Source organism: Dromaius novaehollandiae, chromosome 15 (genome assembly GCF_036370855.1).
Source record: "Dromaius novaehollandiae isolate bDroNov1 chromosome 15, bDroNov1.hap1, whole genome shotgun sequence".
Lineage (NCBI taxonomy): Eukaryota > Metazoa > Chordata > Aves > Casuariiformes > Dromaiidae > Dromaius > Dromaius novaehollandiae.
In genome coordinates, this window is record NC_088112.1 from 1440448 (window position 1) to 1459133 (window position 18686).

Here is an 18686-nt window from a genome sequence, read left to right on the forward strand (position 1 = left end):
ACAACTAAGATCTGCAGGCAGGCAGAGGAGAACAGCCCAAGTTTGTGCCAGCATCTCCCACCTCAGCGCCTAACATGAGACACCTCTGTTCATCACCAAGACACAAAGCCTGGCTTTCAGTAGCGTCGCGTCCCAGAAGGGCTGCGGGCAGCCAGCAGCTTGCAAGGACACAACACATGCACAATCGGCTTCAGAGGGACACGGGGCAGAGCCTCAACACCTTTGAGAGCCCGGCCCTGCAGCAGAGGGTGCGATGCGGATGCCAGTCAAAGGAGCGATGTGGGAGCCTTCTGGTGGACCCAGATCTACCCCCTCACACTGACTGCTCCACAAGGGTAAAGGGAGCATCTCCAAGGAGGAGGGCTGCATCCGACACGACCAGCTGGATGGTGTAAAGTCACCATGGCACCAGGTGAGCTAGAGAGTCCAGGGCAGAGAGCTCGCCCTGCCATGATGCCCGTCCTGCTGCGGGAGAGCACAGCAGCCAGTGGGACCGCGGCCGAGCGCGACTTGCCTTGTACCGGGCTGAACAAAGGGCTCTGCTCCCCGGCTGCCGGCCCCGCCGCTCCCAGCCGCCCGCGACACGCTCAACACAATTAATACAAGAATAAAGGAAACGCTGCGAGGAGCCCAACCGTGTTACCGGGGAAGGTGCTGCTGCAAGACGGCAGCGCAGCGCAACCCACGCGGTCGAGGCGAAAGAGTGAGACGGCCCCAGCGAGCCAGGCCCGCAGACACCAAGCCATGGGACACCGTGCGGCTCTGGCGCCAGGAAAAAATCCTACCCTCGTCCTCTTATTTCCCCCCGGGGCAGCAGGGAAAGGTTCAGCTGCTCTGATCCCACGAGCTGTCGTGAGAAGCAGGGCGACAGATGGGTCTCTAGGACAGCCCTGACCAGCGGGATTAAAGGTGACCTGCAAAGCAAAAAGTGGGCTTGTGCCCTTCATTTCCATGGGGCTGGGGACCACGTTGGGCTCTTCTTTAAAGCTGTTTGCATTCGAAAGCAGGGTCCCTCCCACCACGTTGTACCTGGAGGTCTCTGCAGACAACGGGCAAATGATGAGGCCTCCCCCGTGGCACAGCTGTGAGAGGCAATTCTTGGAGGGGAAACAGTTGCTCTTTAGACTCTCTAACTTTCCACTTCTCTGCAGCAACGCCTGTTCCGCTCCCAGCTGGCAAACAGGCGGGGGAAACGCTCTCAGCAGGGAAGGGCCTCACCTCCGGAGACCGGGGCCACGTGTCTCTCCCCTCCGACGGGAGCAGCTTAGCTCGACGGGGACAGCGGCACCCGTGCACCTCGCCACACACAGCTGCAGCACTGGGCGAGCTCACCCAGCACCCATGAACGTGCCCGAGGCAACACTAACTCGCTGGCTGGTTGGCGGGGGAAAAGGTAGCAGGGGTTTAGTGACAGCTGTCGAAAGCACACCTCACCCCACCCCCCCATGGAAGGGGATGGGTACCAGTTTGAAGGGCATCTCTACACCTTGCCAGGGTAAAAGCTCCCCATCTGCACCCCAGATGGCAGAGGGGAGGGTGCAGCAAGGCCACATCCCCCTTTTTGCAATGCAAAACCCCAGACTCGACACACTCTCCTGATGAGCTCAGCAGCCAAAGCCTTCAGGGTCGGGAGCAATTCTCCTCCTCTCTGCAGCGTCCTCAGGTCTCCCCAGCACTAATTAGAGTGCCGGCCGCGGCGTGAAAGAGAAACTCCTGGCGGATTCAGTTCCTAGCCAGGCGACGGCTGCAGGGTCATTAGTTCTTGTCAGCCCCTCGCCAGGCCGCTCCTACCCGGCATGCTCCGCGGAGAGCCCGCCGCGCTCCCCGGCCCCGCGGGCTGGGAAGCAGCGCCAGCGCCAGCACCCGGCCAAGGACTGCCCGGCGCACCGGCTGCCGCAGCCGACGCAGTTGGGAGAGCAGCACAGAGCCAAGCGGGACCGGCCCGGCGAGGGCTCGCCGGCGCGTGCTGCCTCACTGCAGCTCCTGGGGTGATGGTTAAAGGGATGTTTCTGGCTGTCCTGGTGCCCCAGCCCACGGACACAGCCAGGATCTCTCCAGGCACCAGCCTCCCTGGCATGGGGGTCCAGGCTGAGGTCTCCCAAACCCTGTTGTCTGGGGCAGGGCATCCCTATGGCAGCCGTGTGGGCACAGACAACTGAACCCATGTGGGGATCAGCAGGAGATGGTGAGCGACACCTCTGAGCACCGCTATGTTCCTGGAAGAGCCTGGCGCTCCCTCAGAAAGCTTATAGCAGGGGGCTGTAAACCAGGAAAGGCTGGTGAGGACGACCAGCCAGCCTCATTGCTGCTGTGCTGCCAGAGGGAAACTGAGGCAGGGAAGGACGGGGACATGGCTGTGCACTTAGCATCAGACAGGGAATCAGAGCTTGGAGGTTTCAGCTCTCCTTGCTACTCTCATCATGCAGCCACCCCTGCAGCCCGGGTATAAGTGTGTGCATGGGGGGACAGAGAGAGAAGCGGCAGCAGGAAAATAGCACAGTCCAAAGCAGAAATGCAAACTGCTACAGAGAAATCCTGGGGCTCAGAGAGATGGGGAGCACAGTGCCACAAGCGGCGCCTGGCCTGCGCCCCGTCCCAAATCAGCCCCGCCACTCCAGCTGGGCAGCCACGCAGCCCGGCTACTAAACATCTCGGGCAGCAACGTTGCACCTGTAGTAACCCAGGCACCACCAGCTCCCACCCTCCCGGCACGGCGGCCAACATAAAGAGCACAACCCACACCAGCATGATGCCCCCAGCACCAGAAAAAGCTGACTCACAGGCTGGATCTGACCCGTGGGCTGCCACTTGGCCTTCAGCAACGCACCGCCACATCGACCCAACCCCACAGCCTGTAAAATTCCCAGGCAAGCATTGCCGGATGTGCCTACGCCACCTCCGGAGCGACAGCCGCTCTCCCAGCCCGGAGCTGCCACTCAGCCCCTGGAGCCGGTGCTCAGTCCCTGGAGCTGGCCCGGCTCTGACCAGCCCCATGGGTGCACGTGCATGCTGGATGCACATCTCCCCAGCACGGCTTGACTTTTCGGTGTGGGATGGGGGAGTTAGCAGGAGGCAGTGCTTGCTGCGAGGTGTTTCCTGGGGGTCTGCACCCCCCCTGAGTGACCGTCTGCTCTCACAGCACCCGTGACACAAGCACATTGACGAAACGCAACCTCCACAAGGGAAGGACTCACCATGAGAGCGGCCAGGGGTGCCTGGGGCCTCCCAACCTGCCCATCCCCATGCCCCTGCCTTGCCACAGCCCTCCTCGCTCGCCTCTCTCCTTGCTCTGTCCTGCCTGAGACAGCCTCCCAGGGACTTGGCTAGCCCATCGTAGTGGTGGCTTTGTGGACAAGAGCATTTGCCCAGCGAGTGCTTCTAGACAGGACTAGAGAGTCCCAGCTCCAGGCTGGACCAGGACAGCGATATCCACCCACCCACTGTCTGCAAAACAAGTCCTTGGGGTCCTCCCTCCAGCCTGCCGCAGCCCATATGGAGGAGCAAATGCCACCGGCACGTGCAGACCCCTCCCCAAAGTGGGGGACAGCCCCGTTTCACTCCTGGAGTGCACCACGAACACAGGAGATAGGTCTCAGCTCCCAGAAGCAGATTGCCCCTGGGTGAGCAGGCAGCCCCAAGCCAGAAACGCAAATGTGCAATGGGAGAAGGAGAAATGAAGACAAGGATGCTCCGGAGATGCAGCCCGGGCCCTTTTATTGCTCCAGGCACAGCTCAGAGCAGTCACAGCTTCCCATCCTCTGCCCGTCTCCCCAGAGATGGCTACTCCAGTTTCCTCCCAAAATATACTAGGCACAGACCTATCCCTCCCCCAACACATGCCTTTAGGTCCTCCAGAAGGTCAGCAAAGCCCAGGGATTTCTCCCTCATTTCCCCTCCTCTCTTCCCCCTTCATAGCCAAAGAGATGCACCAGCTCCAAGCAAGGGAAGCCAGCCCCTTCCCAGCAGCCACCCCGCTCCAGGAGAGGATGTGGTCCAAGCCGAGCAGGTCTCTCTCTTCTTGGAAGTCCCCCGTGACCTTCCAAAGCGCCGCGACCAGCGGCCGTGCCGGGGCAAGCCTGGGCAAGGTGGCTCGGGAGGATTGTATTTCGTGCCTAGGTGCAGCGTGCAGAGCACCCAGTCCCCCCGGGGCAGCGCAGGGCATGCCAGCCCCCTCTTCTCATTAGCAATGTGCTGCACGAGATTTATGCGGTGACAAAATTTAAAGCCTGAAGCAGAGCGAAACCAAGCGCCTCCTGGCCCCCGGCGCCTCTCCGTGCGCGCTGGCGTAAATCAGGAGAGACTCTAATGAAGTCTGTGGAGGAAGGCAGCTCGGCCACGGAGAGCGGCGCAGAGCCACACAGCCCCTGCCCAGCCGCAGCCCCACAGCTCAGCACCCCTGCCTGCCCCACAGCTGACGAGCATCCCCAGCACATGGCTGGCACCAGGGTGACGCCACCGGCTCTGGCGCCCCACAGCCAAGAGGGGAACCCTGCATTTCCCAAAGGGGCTTTCTCGTGCTACAACCTCCCAGTCCAGGGTTTCACCCTGATGTGTGTCACCTCCAGGGAAGGCACAGGAGCCCTGGTCACCTTTGGGAGCTCTCTCTGTTCCCTGCAGCACCCGCGGGCCCAGTGGCTCCGCAGGCAGCCCATCACAGAGCCGCACGCACACCCTCCAGCCCAGCACCGGAGTGAAGCGAGGGAGAGGGGCCCAGCCGAAAGAGAAGAGCTTTATCTGATGAATATTCAATGCGCAGCTGAAATTCCAGGTCCCCAGCTAATCCTTAAAGATCGCTGCTCCATGGGGAATCTCGGGCCGGTTTGCGGGATAGAGGATCAGAGGAGCTCAAAATGGAAAAGACCACATATTACAGATAACAGAGGCCGTTCCTCGCAAGGGCAGGGAAGAGCTGCAAAGAGAGGGACTTATTTGCCTCTGCCTTCCTGGCTGCTCTAAGTGTTTTCCAGCCTTCTCTGTTGAGTTAACGTCCTTTCAGATTAGCTGCTGAAGCCGTGGCCTTGCAGCTGAGTGTCAGTTATTTCCAGGATTAGGCTGGTTGCAATTACTGAGACATTCAGCGCGGGTGCAGGTGAAGGGACGACAGCTGAACCGCTTCCCTACCTCGCCCTCCCTCCCCAAAATCCCCCCACTTTCCTCCCCTCCAGTCCCACCCCCAACAGCACTAGCTCTGCCCGCTCCCTGCACCCCCAGCGGGTCTATTCTCGCAGCAGGAGGAGAGGGAAAAGCCAAGTTATTACTTGAAATAAAACATGCCCCCGTGAGCGGGTTGCGGCAGACGCAGCGCAGCTGAGCCCATGCGGGACGCTGCAAAGCGATGGATTTAACAGTCTGGCAAGGCAACGGGAGACTTTCCAATGGCCCGAATGGGCCCAAGCCCATCCACTGCCTCTCCCTGCACCACCAAGCACCCTCCAGACACCACAGGGAGCTTGGTTATCCCTCCCAAAGCTCAGCAGGACAGCGGTATCCCAGGGTGGTAACCCATCCACCACCGGGGGACCCGGCAGCCCTGCAGTGGGGACTCGCCGGAGCGGCAGTGCTGGATCCTGAGTCCCATCAGCCTGTGCCACGCGCGGTTGAGCTCCTCCACGCCGCCCTTCATTGGGAAGTAGCTGAGCCTCTGGCCTGGCCCCATCTTGCCATGACACCTAGGGAGCTGCAGGGCCGGCCCCACGTGGCGGACCGGAGACCCGGCCATCTGCCAGCCCGGCATCCGCTCCCGCTTCTCACTCTCCTGGTCCCGACGCTCTCGTCTCCTTCCATCTCTCCCTGTCAAAAACACCCCCTCCAACAATAAACTAACTGCTGGCTGTGTGAATTCATCCCATTTTAATCTTCGTGGTGCATCAGCATGGGGAAAAAAACAGCAATTTTTTTTTTTGTCTTAATCTTTACCTGGGGTCATATTTACTAATCCTCTCGCTAATCCTCCAACGCCTTCGCAAATAAAAAGGCCCCATCCTCTGCGGGGCTGAGCGCCTGGGAGAGGGGCTGAGAGCTCAGGCTTCCTGCAGCAGGCAGTGCCAGGCAGCGACTGCTCACTGCACCTTGCAGCACCAGGCTCAGAAAGTTCGCCGGGGAGGGGAGGCAACGTGCTAAAGCCACAGCCCAGCAAATTTGTGCAAAGAGGCTAAGGGCTCTCAGCACCGCTGGTTTAGGGTTCAAGGTGACTCCTATTTTCCTATTAAGATGGTTAATAAGCATTTTTAAAGGCTCTTTATTTAGAGGAACAAAACCTAAAGGTGGGAACAGGGGAATCAAAGCACCATTAGGAAGATCTGGACGCACCAACCAATGGAGGAAACCTCTACAGCTCTTGTCTCAACTGCTGGGAGCTCATATACTCAAATATTTAGAAAAAGGATGACAAACCGCCTCTCAGAAAGGACTCGGGGAAAAGCCATCCACTGCAAGCCTGCGTTCCTCGTGGCAGAGACGCCCGGCGAGCCCCAGGGCAGCCTGCCTGCCAGGCGATCCCCGGTCGCGCTCGCGAGCGCGGCTGTCCCACGGCACCGCGCCGGGCACCGCTCAGCGAAGGCAGCCTCCTCGCCACGCTCCAGCGAAGATGTCTTTTCCCTTCTCTCCTCTTCCCCCTGCGGGGTGCAGCTATCCCTCCTTTACGCCTCGCACAGCCCAGGCCCTCGTTCATGCTTTCCCCAGGGCCGCTGCTCAGCCCAGATCCAGCCCTTTCCCTCCCATCACGCCTCTGCTAAAGGCCAGGCCCAAACATTGCTTAGTTGCTCTCTTTGCAAAGTATTTCGACACCTACGTGATAAAACAAACTCATCAATAGAAACGCCCTGACGGCTGGCTTTCCCCTTCCTTCCTTCCTCCTCCGCACACATACCCAGCTGCTCGCTTTGGAAGCGCCCATGTGTGAACACACAGCTTTCCCGAGCCAAATTGTGTCAGTCTGGCATCACACGCTGCACTAGAAAAGTCCTGCTGGGGACCAAAGCACCCCAAGATGAGGTGCTCTGCAGACGCTCACCGAGCGGCACAGCGAGCCACATGCTCTGCTTTCGGCAGGGAAACCGGCAGCGATGCAGGAAACGGGAGGCAGATGTTACCCGCTCAGCAGTGAGGGGGAACCGAATCCGTGTCACCCCTTCCCAGCCCAGTGCCTTGGAGGCAGCTGGTGGTGCCTCTCCCCACCACCGAAGGACAACCTGTGTCGTGATTTTGCAAGGGTCTTGGGCTGGACATGGTCCTGCGTGCCCCAGCCTTGAACACTGAGGGACCGGCGATGCCCGGGCAAGCGGGAAGAGAGCGCGCGCGGTCCGACCGTAGCATCTGCCCACAGCAACGTCACCAGTCGCGGCCCAGGGAGGGCCGACTGGACGGGAACGGCGCTGGCGCCACCTCGGAGCAAGGCTGCCGTTCCGTGCCTCGGTTTCCCCAAGCGTGCGGGACGGCAGCTCTCCCCTCCTGCCCCGGGGGGCTCAGCAGGAGGATTCGGACAGCAAAGATAGGCCCTCAAACGGCCTCCAGGCTCTTCACTCATCTGCCAGGAAGGGATTCAAGCCTGGGAATCACCTCTGGGCTCTGCACGAGGGGCGGCAAACGGGTCTTTGGCCACCTGTCCTCCTCAGGCCAAGCCCGTGGGACCACGGTGCCGTGCCCGCGGCTGGGGGACACCTCGGCTCTGAGCCCCTTAACGGCGCCGAGCAGCAGCGGCAGCCCGGTGCCTTCCCGTGGGCCATGGCCGGAGCCCACGAGCCACCTCGCACCCCGGCCGCGGACCCAGCCCCCCCGCGGGCCAGCCGGCGATCTAACTCGTTCTGTCAGCGGGCCCCGCTCGGATGCGAGACAGCGCACGCTCGGCCACCGCCGGCACCTCGCCGCGCCGGGCTGGAATTTGCAAGCTGTCCTGATGCATTAAAGCGCAAATGCCTCGCGCCTCGCTCCCAGACCTGCCGCAGCAGCGGGGGGCCACGCCGGCCCCCTCCCACGGCACCGCCGCTCTGCCACCCCTGCCGGCCGCCCCGCCGGGCTGCAGGTGCCGCCAGGGCGCTGGCGCTCCCCCACCCTCCCCGCTCCCTTCGCCTTATATTTTTATTTTTCCTCCCCCCCCAGCTTTAAATAGCTCCTTCAGCGGAGCTGGGAAGCGCTGACAGACTCCCACTGCCTGCCTCCCCGCGGCGGCAAGGCACGGCTCCGAAGGGCCAGTGGGGGCTGCCTGCCGCCCCCCGGCACTGTTAATCTCGACGGGCTCTGAACCGGGGACCGGGCATCTGGAAAAGACATGCGGCCCCTCTCCCTCCTCTGGCCTTTACCAGAAAGGGGCAGCTGCCGGGGAGGGGGAATTGCTTCGGGATTCCCCTCCAGCCGCGCAGGGCACCCTGACGTCCCCCTCTTGGCCTCCCACGCTAACCCTGCCGGTGCCCCCACATGGTCCAGGTGCCTGGGGAGGACACAACCCCCCCGCCCCAGCCCTGCTGATCCCCCTCCCGCAGGCCTCATCCTGCCAGCATCTCCTCCCGCGTCGCGGTGCCCCAGGGCACGCTGCTCCAGCCACCGCAGCACCGCCCCAGCGAGCAAAAAAAACCCCACACGGATTTTTACGGCTGAGCGATGCTTTCCGCGAGGCCCCTCGGCCCCCACTACCCCAGCAGGGGGGCGTCTCACTGCCCCCCTCCCCCCTCCCGAGCAGCGGAGCACCGGCCGCCCTTCCCCTGCTCCCGGCGTCACACCAGCCTATTCCCACCCAGAGATAAACCGCTCGGGACAGACCCTGCCCTGGGGCTGGCCAGCAGCCCAGCGGCGCTGGAGACGTGACCACTCAGGCCCACCCGAGGTTGACATGGTGCCCCCCAGCCAGGCCCCCCCTCCGGTGGCAGTCCCTAGGACACCTCCCAGGCCACCGCACCGGCAAGGGCGCGACGACAGCCACGCTGCCCGTGCTGTCCTTCCGGACCTTTCCACCGCAGCGCAGCACCGGGAACGAGGGCTGCAAGAGACCTGGGCACGCGCCAAGGCTGTGGGCAGAAGGGACGTCCCAGTCCCCGTCGTCAGCACACGCTCGCCACATGCCCACGCGACAAATGATGCTCTCCAACAACCACAATACCTGACACATGCACATGGCTGCATCTGCCTACGGCCTCCAGCACATCCCAGACCTCGCTTGCAAAGGAGGCCTCTGTCCTGCAGGCTTTTGCCGCAGCCAGGCGCACAAGATGGGCCCCACGGGCAACCGGCCGCGCTGCTCCCAAACGACATGCCCACGTACTGCAGCAGCCGGGCAAACCGCCGCGGGATCCCCGTGGGAGAAGGCAACAGAAACAGCAGGCTGGAATAAGAGTGTGAAGAAACGCTTCTTGCGTGCTCTGTCCGGAGCCAGCTAACGAGGCCATATTTGAAATGCTTCGCATACCTCCGGTCATCAGATTAGTGAGATGAAGAAGGTAAAGCAGAGGGCAAGGCGAGCACTCCCCGGAGTCAGCGATCCTCAGCCGCTCGCTCGCAAAGGTTACAGGAACTAGGGGAAAAGTCTCCAGCAGTGCCACGCAGAGAGCCAGACTCAGAGAGGGGCCGCACGGACGGGCGGCCCAAGGTCAGGCGCCGGCTCCAGACGGGCAGCAGGGCCAGGAGTGGGTGCGGGAACCCAGCAGCAGCTCTCTCCCGGCACAAAGAAGTGAGGCTGGCGGGTACTGCCGTTGTGCCACGTCCCAGCTGGCAGGAGATATGGTTCAGCACAGCCGAGGAAGGATGTACTATCTGAGTGCAATAGGACAGCGTGGCCCAAAAAAGAGGGTCTGGGGCTCTGCATGGCAGGGTGCTGCATCAGAGCACAGCTGTTTAAGCCAGGAAGAGGGTCAATGAGTGGAGGGCCCCCAGCACCTACAGTACAGACAGCAGTGCTGTTATTCGAGCAAGGATGCTGAAATACTGCAAGTGGGGGAAAAGTGGTGAGGCAGAATGGCCCAGCCCAGCGTTCAAACTCGCCAAGCAGAGGCACTCAGCCTGGCGCTCATCCACTCTCGCTGTCCCCAGACCTGCTGCCACCCCTGAGCCACAAGGCCACCTCAGGTCCCTTGCCTATGTGCAGCCCAGGTGAGGTCTAGACCTGCCAAAAGGAGACAAGACCACGCACAACCTCCAAGCAACATTTGAGGGCACAATTCTTTCTCTCTTGACATGAACTCAAATCTTCCCCTGGTGCACAAAAAAAGACTCCTACAAAGCTGAAGGAAGAGTGCTGCTTCACCTTTTCCCAAAGGTTTGCTCCATTCTCAGCACCCGTGCCTGAGGGTCTGGAGCTGTCCTTGAGCAATTGGAGCTCCTTGGGCACAAATGCCCCCTCGCAGCCACATCCTAGCTCTAAGCCAGCTGCAGATGCTGGACAGCAAGGACCAGTCAGCAATGCCTCTAACCAACAACATGTGGGTGCAGCAGAACAGTCTACAGAGCGCAGAGCAACCCAAAAGGAAACAAAAGAATTAGAGCTGGAAACACCTGTAACTGCAAACATTTAGGATCGTTCAGAGGCACAGTCTTCAAGACATTAAAATGACAGACCCTGGATCTGGATCCAGACCACAAATAGCTTTTCTCATCAAGCCTCTGAGAGAGAGGAAGAAGCACACAAGCTGCAAGGGCAGGCCCAAGCAAAAATACAGGAGAAGCAGCGATCCCAGGACCCTGGGGACTCCTGGGAACCATCTGGAATCAGAATAGAAGGAGCAGTGTTGCCTCTTTGGGCACAGAGAAAGACTCTCATGAAGACGACTGTGGGAGGTAGATGTGGCCCAGATATCTCTATCAAGAGTTGGAGTGGAGACAAGAACTCAAGGTGGGATCGCTAAGGCAAAAATGAAACATCCAACAAGTTGTGGTGACGAGCTAGACCAGGGCTGCCTTCAAACAGCAGGCAACCACCAGCAAACCAAGAGATGACCAGAAACAGCACAGGCAAAGGAAGCTGGAAGTGAACATGCCCAATTCCGTCACGCCAGAGCACAAATCCAAACCTTGCTCAGGCCTGGACCATTCCTAGAAACCGTAAGTTCTGAGTAAACTTACGCTAGGGTCAGATGCATCTCGAAGTCATAGGGCCACACTCAGCCCAGTCACACCCATTATTCAGCACCCATTGGAATCACTCAGATACATCCCAGCAGCAGAGCTGGATCTACAGCACCTTTTCCTACATCTGCCACCAAGGCACTTCAGGAATGCAGAGAGCACCTTGCGGGTACAACAGCAATTTCTCTCACTTCTCAGGGCCCTGAAGTTAGTTCAAGCCAAGCTGCTCGAGATTTCAGAGGCCATCAACCAGGGGTTGGAAGAAATGGTCTTGCGGCACTGTCACCGGGGGTTAACTCTGATCCAGCCAGAGAGTAGGCAAGGAGCTGCTTCCTGGCTTCCGGTGCTCTGAAGCTGAGGATCAGGCCCTTGAGATGAACCTGATCCAATGACTCAGAAGAGAAAGACTCTATATCTTACAACACAGTGCAGGGCCCACTTATTACCTACAATGTGCTCTCACTGAAGAGTTATATCATGCCTTCAACAAGAGATAAAGCCAACGATCTAAGCCCTTTTCCAGCCCTCATCTCTCTGAGCTGGGAGAGGCAAGGTGGGGAAGCACCTCCCACTTGGAAAGTCAGAAAACAGCATTTCCTTTCTTCGCCATCAATTCTAGGGACAAGGCCAACATACACCTTCCCAGGTTGGGACCAGCACTCAGTAGGCATCACTCCATAAAGCTGACAGATCTGCATCCTCCCAGCACAAAGGATGTCCACGTTTGGCCAATGGAAGACCTTCTGGTACAGCTGTTACTGAGCTGGACCTCAAATCCCAAGGCCAGATTGTGGATTGTGAGCCAAGTCTTCATAATGTAAATTCAGTAAGGGAAGCAAGGGATGTTCAGGCCATTACCCGAGTCCCTTTTCCATACCATAACCTCATCTCTGGGCTGCTGCGTTAGTGACCCACAAAGGACATTTCCTTTCCAAGCAGCAGCACAGAAGGCCAGTTCTGCACAGAGGATGGGACAGGTCACACACCACTCAGGGAGCAGGGCAGGAGGGACCACCACACAGGTGCCACCCTCACAGTGACGGATCACAGAGCACCTCCCAGGGAGGCACATGAGGCCATGCCAGACAGACGGGTAGGGGTCAGAGACAGTAGACAGCATGCACACGCCGGGGAGCATCAGCCCATAGGCTCCCAGTGAGCTTCGTTTGGACCGACCCAGCATCAGCGAAGGCAGCAGAGAAAGTCTGATGCAAGCATGCACAGGATACGACCGCTCTTCGTGCTGGACAGACAACTGCATTTGAACGTGGGCAAGGCAGCCTGGTGCACAGATCCAAGCACTCCCGCAAAACACATGGATTCCCCCAGCTTTATTCTGCCTCTTGAAAAACTTGTGACCTTAAAAATCCTTTTATTCGTATAATAACAGGCTGCCACCCATGCACAGCAATGACTGTCATCCCAACCCGTACAGTGCCCTCCACCTGCTTCCAAGCCAGCAGGGAAGATGAGCCAGGATGAAACCACTCCAGATACATTAACATAGCACACCCCGAGCCCTGCAGCACCCAGACGAGGAGGATATTGGGCAGGGGGAGGACCTGCTCTGTGGCACAGCACAGCCGTGCTGTGAGCACAGAGATCCCGATGGGCTCAAAAGCTTCCTTCGACTGTCTTCAGACACCTGAGGTCCATTGTCCAACCTAGGTTATACCACTGTCCAACATACATCAGCCATGCCCTTTGCCTAGACTCTCCCAAAGATGATGGGATCCACAGCCATTCATTCTGGGTCACTCTGTCCTGCTCCCCAGCTCTCAGGAGCTTTCCTAGGGCAGGGCTCATCTCACAAAGGCCGTGTTTGATCCCCAGCTCCAACATTGTGGGCTTCCCAGAGGTCCCCCAAGAGACCCGACAGGGGCTGTGCAGGGGTACGGAGCCAGGTGCTCGCTGCTCTTGCACGCTCCCCACCACTCACCCCCTGCTCTGCCCAAGGATAGCAGCTTCCCACGGCCTCCCCAGGATAGGGGATTCATGCTCCACCTCCCCTCCGGGGCCCACGCTCACGGTGAAGGTTAAACCTGCTGCAGGGCTGATCTTGACCTACTCCCCACAGGAGAGCCACCCCCGAGCTGGAGCAAACCCCCACGTTTCCTCTCCATCTGCCTGGGCCCAAGCTTCGCTGGCAGGGGAAGCGGTTCCTCGTCTTCCTCCTCTTCCCTTCTCCCCCTCCTACGCCGCGGCTCCTCCTTTCCATCCTTCCTCCTGCCTTCCCCTGCCCCATCCGCCTCGTGGCTTGCCAGACAGGAAGGAAAATAGTTGATCTCAGAGGCTGGTTACCACCAGCGGCTCCTGTCCCTTCCCGTCGGTCCCAGCCAGTCACCCTCGCTGACTGGCCGTGTCTCTAACCCACTCCCCACAGGGCAGGGGGTGATTTGGGGGAAGAACAGCCAAGGCTCTCCTCTACTCTCCACCTCTGGACGCAGCCAGGCCTTCCAGCTCCCCCAGACAGTGGCTCCTGCGCTCTCCAGCCCATCCAGACTTTCAGGTCCCCATTACGTGGGGCAAGACATGGTCGCTTTGACCTGGCCCTGCACAGGGGCACTCACTGCGAGACGGAGCCCGAGGGCTGCAAACCTCCCTCCCCTCTGCTCGGTGTTCGGAGGAGAATTTTGCTCCTGGCTGTTAAACAGAGCAGGGGAAGCCAGTGGCAGAGTGGAAAGCTGGGGTCACCCCTGGATGGGGAGGTGATGGAGCCCCTGGAAGGCCCCCAAGCTCCCAAGAGTCAAAGTTGAGTCAGGGGAAAAGGGGGGAAAAAAAACGCATTTGAGTGCAATATTTTAGTTGAGCAACAGAGCATGAGTAAAGGACGGAGGCTTTTCGTGGTCTGGTGAGTTTAAGCTATGAGCTGAAAGTTTAACTATTAATACACTTAATCAAGAGGTTGCTCCTACACCCAAGGTTTAGGAAAACAAACGTGCCACCAGAGCAAAGAGAGGCACAGGAGCTGGGCCGGACTAGGTCAACACAGCCCCAGTGACGTGCTTCCCCCAGGCCGTGCACTGCCCGGCCTCCCTCGCCTCGGGAGGAAGGAGGCCACAAGCCTGGGACAAGTCGGGGCTGGATCCGGCCTGGGCAACGCGTGCCGGGACGCGGCCATTCAGCGCGGCACGGAGAGGCGGGCAGCCAGAGTACAGCAGCCTGCGCCAGCGCGCAGGCGAGCCGCTCGGGGCCTCCCAAGCGCGTAAGGTACTCGCAGAGCAAGGGCGGTGTGTGCCGGGGGAGATGCCGGCGGTGAGGGCCCCAGCATGCCAGCATCCCGCCCTCTTCGCGGCCATCCCCGGCCTCCCCCAAAGCCCCCAAACCACAAGCCATAGCAGGAGGCAGAGAGGGACCAATCTGGGGAAGGCGGCGCTACCAAAAGCCACACAACATGTGGCCTGCCTACACCCTCTGCCTACACCTGCCCGTCCCCAGCACCACTGGGGCGACAACCTAGGAACAGCACCGGCAACACCAGGGGACGCCCGTCTGTGAGGGACGGCGGCTGAGCCGAGCTGGGCCCGCAGGCAAGGGTAATGGCCCCCTCGGATGGGGACAGGACAGCATGACCACCAAAGCCCAGAGGAGGACATGGCACATGCGTGCCTCCAGCCACGGGTCCCTCCGCTCTAGCCCCACTGCCTGCGCCAGCCGCATCCTTTTATCATGGAGAAACAGGCTGAATTTTGGAGAGCGGCATCTACAAATCCCCCCTCAGCAGCTGGGTTTGCGCCGCGGATGTTTGGCCGCGGGGCTCAGGCCGCCGCCAGACAAGCCCTGCCGTGGCCCCGGACCCCCGTGCTGCCCCAGCCGGGCCGCGGGCCAGGCTGGCGTGACTGCCCCAAGCTCAGCAGAGAGGCACCCAGCAGCGCCGCGGCAGCTCGCCCCATCGCCGCCGCAACGGCCACGTCAAGGACAGCTCGACTCGAAGCCTCGGACAACTCCTGTGTTTTTCCCACCACAGCAGCGTAATCTGAATCGCGCGGGCAGCGGCGGGGGGGGAGCGTCCCATCAGAGGAGCGTCGGTTCACACGGGCCTCTCCGCACTCTCCCGGGACCCTGCCTCCAAGGCGCGGGATTGCCCCGTGGCTAAAGAGAGCACCGCGGAAAGCCAGGACGAACTTCCGAGAGCACCGAGCAGCTCCTTTGTTAGCTGGCTGTCATTGTCACCCGCCGACGGGTCACCCCCGCGCCAGTGCCGGAGGTCAGCGCACAACATCTGCGAGCCACCGAGGCGCACCGCGTGCTGCCAACCAAGCCCGGTGCCGCCACAAGGGAATACCGTCTGCTCCCGGCGCTCCCCGGCTCCGAGGGGCGATGCTCGGAAAAGCAGCTGCCGCCTCCCGGCTGGCTGCAGCCGGGGACGTCTAACGGCCTCTGCTCGTTATCTCCCGACGCGGGCCGCAGCCTTGCGCAGCGACGCTTGCAGGCTCAAATCACGTGGCGGCGGCGCCAGTTCGAGTCGGACGTTGGGACGAGAGCTCCCAGCCGCCTCGGAAAAGCCAAGATTTGTTTTCCCTGTTGGGTTTTATCTTTCTCGGGGGATGCGGGGAGTTCCTCGGTCGCTCCAGAAGAGGTTTCCCGCAAACCTTTCAGGATGGGAATTTTAAAAAGAGAGACAGACCAATGGAGCGGACAGGGGAACACTTCCCGTGTCCACCAACACAGCCCTCCAAGAGGAAGCAGCCCGCCCGGAGGCCAGGAGCCCTCCGGGACCCAAGGGGATCAGCGGGATGGAGTTGAGAAGGAAGCCGCAGGCTCAGCTCCGCGCCTCCTGGCTCCTCCGCGGTTCAGCGGGACCCTCCGCTGCCGCTCGCGACCCTGTGCTCGGGCCAGGCGCGAGGGCTCCCCAGCGGCACCTCGCTGAGGCTGCGCGCAGCGAGCTGCCCGTCCCCCCCAGCCAGACCGAGGCACTGCGCACAGGACCTGTTACACCAGCAACGCCGGCCTTCGAGCAAGCGAAGAGCTGGGCGCGGCGTTCCCTCCGTGGTACAGATGGGGCCGAAGGGTACCGAAATGCCGGGCGAAGGGGACGCGAAGAGCCGACAAAGCCTCCCCAAAGGGGGCTGCTGACACAGCGGGGCCCGTTTCCAGAGAAAGAAAAGTCGCCCCCACTTCGGCGTGAGCCGGCGAGCCCCCCGGCGCGGCAGCACGGCGCCTCTCCCAGCGCGCCAGGCGCCCACCACGCCGGCCTCCCTCCGACCGCCCCGGGCACGTGAGCTGTCCCGGCCACTTCAAGGGAACTGCTCCCGGGAGTAAAGGTTGCCAGGCCAGGGTCAGGCCCGGCTCGGCACACATGTGATCTGTTATCACAGGATGTGTATACAGCTTTGTTTACGTGTCGGACGCAGAACGAGGAGGACTTTCCCCCCCCCCCCCCCCCCCCGTTTTCCCAATCAATCATTTGAGCAAAGAATGAAATGACCCAAACCAAACACGGGCCTGCAACGAGAAGGACATCTCTGATTACAGGATACAACCTTGCCGTGAAAAATAATAATAATAATAATAATAATAAAAAAGCACTTCACCCACGGGGCCTGTCTGGCTCCGATTCAGCAGAGTTTTGTACAATAATCACAACATTCAGTCATCATTCACAAAATCCACTATCGCTTTACAGCTGGCAGCACCCGCTCTGGATGCGTATTAGATATATTACACATTGTACATTGCGATTCGTCTGCTTCCATTTAATCTTTTATTCTTAGAGTATGTTCAGTGCCCTCACATCAAACACAGGGGGGAGCGGAGCTTTATGAATTGCATATTACAGATCCGACAGCAAAGTGGGAAAAAAATTACTTTGCAAGGAGGAAAAAAACTTCAGTTACTTGTTACACATGGCTCAGCTACGCGGAGCGGCACCGTTCCCACGTCCACCCCTCAGCTGTCGCCGGCGGAAAACAAAACTGCGCTCGCCGCTCGAACGAGAGAAACCCGAGAGGATGGAAGCGACTGCGGGGAGGCAAAATCTGCTGGCAAAAATAAAATCAGCGCCGGCAACGGAGCGGCGGGGCCGCCGCGTTCGCGCCGCCCGCCCCCGGGGCCAGCGGAGCGGCGCCCGCGGGGGCGGCCCAGGGCACCCCGCGGCCCGGCAGCCCCCCGCCCGGCCCGCCGCCAGCGCCGCCCCGGCGCGGCCCCCGGCGCCCCCGCGGGCGGGCGGACGGGCGGCGGCGGCGGCGCGGCCCCGCGCGGTGCCCGGTGCCCGGGCGCGCCGCCTCCCCCGGGCGCGGGCGGGCGGGCGGCGCCGCGGCCCCGAGCCGGCGCGGCGCTAGCGGGCGCCCCGCTGCCCGCCGCCCCCGCCGCCCCCGGCCGGCCCCGCCGCCGCCACTATTGTCACCCGGGAAACCGGCGGCGGCCGCGCCGGGCACGGCGCGGCGGCGATGCTGCGGCGGCCTGGGGCGCCGGGGACAGCGCGGCCCCCCCGCTCCGCCGCCCCCCCGGCCCCGCCGCCAGCCGGCCCCGGGCAGCGCCGCCCGGCAGCGCGCCCGCCGCCGCGGGCATAAAGGGCCGCGCCGGGGGGAGCGGGGCCGGCGGCTTCCACCGCGCCAACAAAACTTTGCTCGTTACAACGCAGCCGCGCCGCCGCCACCCCGGGGAGGCGGCGGGGCCGCCCGGGCGCAGCACCGGCCGCCGCCGGGGCCCCGGCGCGGGCAGGCAGCCAGCCCCGCGGCGCGGCACGGCGCGGCACGGCGCGGCGCGGCACCGCCGCCGGCCGGGCGGCGCAGCGCGGCGCGCACCGGCCCCCGCCGCCCCCGGCCCGCCGCCCCCGCCGCCCCCCGCCAAACTTTTTCCCGAGACTTTTCCCCCAACTCCGCCGCCGCCGCTCGCCGGGGCGGCCCCGCGGGGCCGGCACCTACCGACGGTCCGGGGCGGGCGCCGCGGCGGGGGCACGGAGCCGCCGCCGCCGCCGCTCCGGGCAGCGCGGCCGTGCGCGGCGGGGGCCGGCGCCGGGCGGGCGGTCCCGGGGCGCGCCGCCGGGGGGGCTCAGCACCTGCCCGGTGCCGCGGAGGGGGCCCGCCGCCGAGAGGGGAGCCGAGGCGGGCACGGTGCCTCGCCGCCGCCGCACACCCACCTCCACATCCCTGCTCGCTCTGGGAGTGCACAGCCACCGAAACACGCTGCACGGCGCTGCCGCGGCCGCTGCCCGCGGCTGCCGGCAAAACCCGGACCGGACCGGACCGCCCCGCGCGCCGCGCCGCGCCGCGCCGCGCCGCGCGCGCCCCCCGCCGCCCCCCGCGCCGCGCGCGCTGGCCCCGCCGCCCCGGGCCCCCCCGCGCCGGACCTCCCGCGCCGGACCCCCACCCCCTGCGCGGCGTGTGCCCCCGGTGTGCGCCCCCGCCGCCTCTGCCCCACGGGGAGGGGCGGCAGTCCGGCGTGGGGCCTGCCCCCCCCCGTGGGGGTGTCAGGCTGGTGTGTCCATCCTCCAGCCCGTCCGCCCCCCCGGGGTGTCACCCTGCTGTGCGCTCCCCCCTCCCCGTGAGGTGTCACCGCAGTGGGCCCACCCCACTCCATCTGCCCCACGGGTGTCACCCCAGAATGCCGCCGTCCCCCCATAGGGTGTCACCCCCGCCTGCCCCCCATCTCCTCCCCTACCCCATGGGGCTTCCCCCCTTCATCCACCCCAAGGA

The 18686-nt window shown here is 62.4% G+C and overlaps 1 protein-coding gene across 3 annotated transcripts in view; it reads right to left on the reverse strand.

The window, feature by feature from the left end:
- The window catches only part of CXXC5 (CXXC finger protein 5), a 55907-nt gene extending 37643 nt beyond the window's left edge, over nucleotides 1–18264 (reverse strand). For 2 of the 3 annotated variants that reach the window (XM_064520733.1, XM_064520730.1), the window contains exon 1: nucleotides 18131–18264. The gene's annotated coding sequence lies outside the window, so the exon portion shown is untranslated. Of the gene's footprint in view, nucleotides 1–17915; nucleotides 17993–18130 lie in introns of those variants that run through there. The other variant, XM_064520731.1, reaches the window with a different exon arrangement.
- Between the last annotated feature and the right edge of the window lie 422 nt (nucleotides 18265–18686).